This window comes from Pseudophryne corroboree, chromosome 4 (assembly GCF_028390025.1).
Source record: "Pseudophryne corroboree isolate aPseCor3 chromosome 4, aPseCor3.hap2, whole genome shotgun sequence".
Taxonomy (NCBI): Eukaryota; Metazoa; Chordata; class Amphibia; order Anura; family Myobatrachidae; genus Pseudophryne; species Pseudophryne corroboree.
Genome location: NC_086447.1, coordinates 384,463,726 through 384,468,251, shown reverse-complemented (window position 1 = coordinate 384,468,251; position 4,526 = coordinate 384,463,726). Strand labels below are relative to the sequence as shown.

Below are 4,526 nucleotides of genomic sequence, written 5' to 3'. Positions count from 1 at the left end.
AAAAAATAACATATGTGCAAGTATGAATTAAATGTTATCAAATGTATCCTTCCAAATATTAGCCTATGGAAATTAATGAGAGGGGACATGGCCATGGCATACAGGTAGTGTCAATGATTCATTGTCGGCATGACATCTCCAGTGGGAGTTTTTCCACATAAAAACATGGTGGCTTTATGGAAATACTTTGTAACCTACAGTACCATACTGTAGCTGAGAAGCTGTCATGCTAAGGTTTGATCTTAAAGAACATTTCATGTTATTTTAGTTTGCATTATCTTTAGCACCCCAAATAAACATTATCATTCATAGAGCTTGCCGAAATAGCTCAGCTGGGAGAGCGTTAGACTGAAGATCTAAAGGTCCCTGGTTCGATCCCGGGTTTCGGCATGCTTTGGTAAGTTGTTCTTCAGTGAAAAGCAATTTACTGTAAATCAGTGTGAACTTTCTGATCATGGTACAACATCGAAATAAGGACAGGTAAGTACACATAGAAATAAGGTAGGTACAGTAAATGTCTGATTTATAACTGCAATAAAAGGCTTTAATTTTACATACAGACATGAATATGGGCTCTCTGGCTTTAGAATAGATGAACACAACATCCTGGGACTTTTAGTTCACCAGTAATTAAAAAGCCATAGGTAGTTCAAGCCTGTCAGAGTTCGTATACCGGTGATTTTTTCCTTTCTAAACATTCAGCAAGAAAATATGTCATCAGCTGAAAAACATAATGTATTTCAGTGTGTTCATTTTTGTGTGTTTTTCTCACATGAGAGATAATGCAGCTAGCAACAAGGCCATTTCTTCCGTTTCCTTCCATAGTAAATAATGGCTGCCTTCAAGCTGGATCATTAACTACATGTCAAATCTTCACAGCTTTGCAAGCCGTCTAAAGCAACAACTTCCTTGTATTGTGTGCACTGCGTTGATTATGGAAAGCAAAATGATTGATGGAATTCACCAAAGGTTACTAAATGCAATATCTAGCTGAGAATAACATTAAAACTTGCTCTAAGGTACATTCCTTCTATACTTATTATATCTCCAGCAACACAGTAGTTGTATTGTCTGAATGTACTTGCTGCTGTAGCAAACTTTACCAATGTAGATATTACATCATTGACAAAAATATGCCACTTATAAACAAATGAAAACTAATATGCAATCAGCCTTTGTATAAAGTTCCACAGATAACCAGTTACAGGGGTGTAGCTAGAACTTTGTGGGCCCTACAGCAACATTTTGAAGGGGCCCCTGTCCCAATGCAGTTGTTCACGGTATGCCTCATAATAGTGCCCTAGTTTATTTACTGAACTATAGTAGTGCCTTATTTAATGCATACCTCCCAAATGTCCCAATTCCAGTGCGACAGTCCCACTATCTCGCTATTCAGACACTGTCCCACTGTCCCCCCCCCCCCCTCCCCGAGGGCAGCAGTGTCCCACAGGCGGTGGGGGGCAGTTGGGGGAGTCTTTGATCACCCGCTCCTCTGCAAAGCAGCAAGTGATCTTTGAAAAGATGCCGTGCGCGTGCTATACATATATATGTATTTGGTCCTGGTGACATTTTCACTGTCAAAGATCATGTTCTAAAGCATTGATGGAACTTCATTTTTAAATGCATGAGGCTAATTTAATGTCTGGCACAGTTTCCTTGGAGCACTATCTGAGCGCTCTGAAGAGACATCAGATAGCATTGCCCAGAATGCCTGGCTTAGAGACAAAGTGAGTTCATATTCCTAGCTTTCTATTTAAGCAGCACTGGAGCAGAGCTAGAGTAACTTCCTTTTCATTTTCATTTCCTGGACAGGGGGCATGGTCAGGGGTGTGGCTGAAACTGAATTTTATATGCCTCGGGCCCTTTCATGTCCATTTATATGCCTCAGAGTACTCTCATGCTCTATAAACTAGCCAATATCCCATTCATGTCCTTTTATCATACTTGACTACCTGACCCTCTCCATGAGGGAGAAAATGCTCTGTTCCTGGACTTTCCTGGTAATGTATGATTGCTAGTGATGTGCACCGGAAATTTTTCGGGTTTTGTGTTTTGGTTTTGTGTTCGGTTCCGCGGCCGTGTTTTGGATTCGGACGCGTTTTGGCCAAACCTCACCGAAATTTTTTTGTCGGATTCGGGTGTGTTTTGGATTCGGTTGTTTTTTTCAAAAAACCCTCAAAAACAGCTTAAATCATAGAATTTGGGGGTCATTTTGATCCCAAAGTATTATTAACCTCAATAACCACAATTTCCACTCATTTTCAGTCTATTCTGAACACCTCACATCTCACAATATTATTTTTGTCCTAAAATTTGCACCGAGGTCGCTGGATGGCTAAGCTAAGCGACCCAAGTGGCCGACACAAACACCTGGCCCATCTAGGAGTGGCACTGCAGTGTCAGACAGGATGGCCCTTCAAAAAAATTGTCCCCAAACAGCACATGATGCAAAGAAAAAAAGAGGTGCAATGAGGTAGCTGTGTGACTAAGCTAAGCGACCCAAGTGGCCGACACAAACACCTGGCCCATCTAGGAGTGGCACTGCAGTGTCAGACAGGATGGCACTTAAAAAAAATACTCCCCAAACAGCACATGATGCAAAGAAAAAAAGAGGCGCACCAAGGTCGCTGTGTGACTAAGCTAAGCGACACAAGTGGCCGACACAAACACCTGGCCCATCTAGGAGTGGCACTGCAGTGTCACGCAGGATGGCCCTTCAAAAAAATACTCCCCAAACAGCACATGATGCAAAGAAAAAAAGAGGCGCAATGAGGTAGCTGTGTGACTAAGATAAGCGACCCAAGTGGCCGACACAAACATCTGGCCCATCTAGGAGTGGCACTGCAGTATCACGCAGGATGGCCCTTCAAAAAAATACTCCCCAAACAGCACATAATGCAAAGAAAAAAAGAGGTGCACCAAGGTCGCTGTGTGACTAAGCTAAGCGACACAAGTGGCCGACACAAACACCTGGCCCATCTAGGAGTGGCACTGCAGTGTCATGCAGGATGGCCCTTCCAAAAAATACTCCCCAAACAGCACATGATGCAAAGAAAAAAAGAGGCGCAATGAGGTAGCTGTGTGACTAAGATAAGCGACCCAAGTGGCCGACACAAACATCTGGCCCATCTAGGAGTGGCACTGCAGTGTCACGCAGGATGGCCCTTCAAAAAAATACTCCCCAAACAGCACATGATGCAAAGAAAAATGAAAGAAAAAAGAGGTGCAAGAGGGAATTGTCCTTGGGCCCTCCCACCCACCCTTATGTTGTATAAACAGGACATGCACACTTTAACGAACCCATCATTTCAGCGACAGGGTCTGCCACACAACTGTGACTGAAATGACTGGTTGGTTTGGGCCCCCACCAAAAAAGAAGCAATCAATCTCTCCTTGCACAAACTGGCTCTACAGAGGCAAGATGTCCACCTCCTCCTCATCCTACGATTCATCACCCCTTTCACTGTGTACATCCCCCTCCTCACAGATTATTAATTCGTCCCCACTGGAATCCACCATCTCAGGTCCCCGTGTACTTTCTGGAGGCAATTGCTGCTGGTGAATGTCTCCACGGAGGAATTGATTATAATTCATTTTAATGAACATCATCTTCTCCACATTTTCTGGAAGTAACCTCGTACGCCGATTGCTGACAAGGTGAGCGGCTGCACTAAACACTCTTTCGGAGTACACACTGGAGGGAGGGCAACTTAGGTAGAATAAAGCCAGTTTCTGCAAGGGCCTCCAAATTGCCTCTTTTTCCTGCCAGTTTACGTACGGACTGTCTGATGTGCCTACTTGGATGCGGTCACTCATATAATCCTCCACCATTCTTTCAATGGTGAGAGAATCATATGCAGTGACAGTAGACGACATGTCAGTAATCGTTGCCAGGTCCTTCAGTCCGGACAATATGTCATCACTCGCTCCAGACTGCCCTGCATCACCGCCAGCGGGTGGGCTCGGAATTCTTAGCCTTTTCCTCGCACCCCCAGTTGCGAGAGAATGTGAAGTAGGAGCTGTTGACGGGTCACGTTGCGCTTGACTTGACAATTTTCTCACCAGCAGGTCTTTGAACCCCTGCAGACTTGTGTCTGCTGGAAAGAGAGATACAACGTAGGTTTTAAATCTAGGATCGAGCACGGTGGCCAAAATATAGTGCTCTGATTTCAACAGATTGACCACCCGTGAATCCTGTTTAAGCGAATCAAGGGCTCCATCCACAAGTCCCACATGCCTAGCGGAATCGCTCTGTTTTAGCTCCTCCTTCAATGTCTCCAGCTTCTTCTGCAAAAGCCTGATGAGAGGAATGACCTGACTCAGGCTGGCAGTGTCTGAACTGACTTCACGTGTGGCAAGTTCAAAGGGTTGCAGAACCTTGCACAACGTTGAAATCATTCTCCACTGCGCTTGAGACAGGTGCATTCCACCTCCTTTGCCTATATCGTGGCCAGATGTATAGGCTTGAATGGCCTTTTGCTGCTCCTCCATCCTCTGAAGCATATAGAGGGTTGAATTCCACCTCG

The 4,526-nt window shown here is 44.5% G+C and overlaps 1 non-coding gene across 1 annotated transcript; it reads left to right on the top strand.

Annotated features, from left to right (window-relative positions):
• Window positions 1-317: 317 nt before the first annotated feature.
• Window positions 318-390, top strand: TRNAF-GAA (transfer RNA phenylalanine (anticodon GAA)). Its single transcript has one exon. It is a non-coding gene; the product is annotated as a tRNA-Phe (tRNA).
• The last annotated feature ends 4,136 nt before the right edge of the window (window positions 391-4,526 follow it).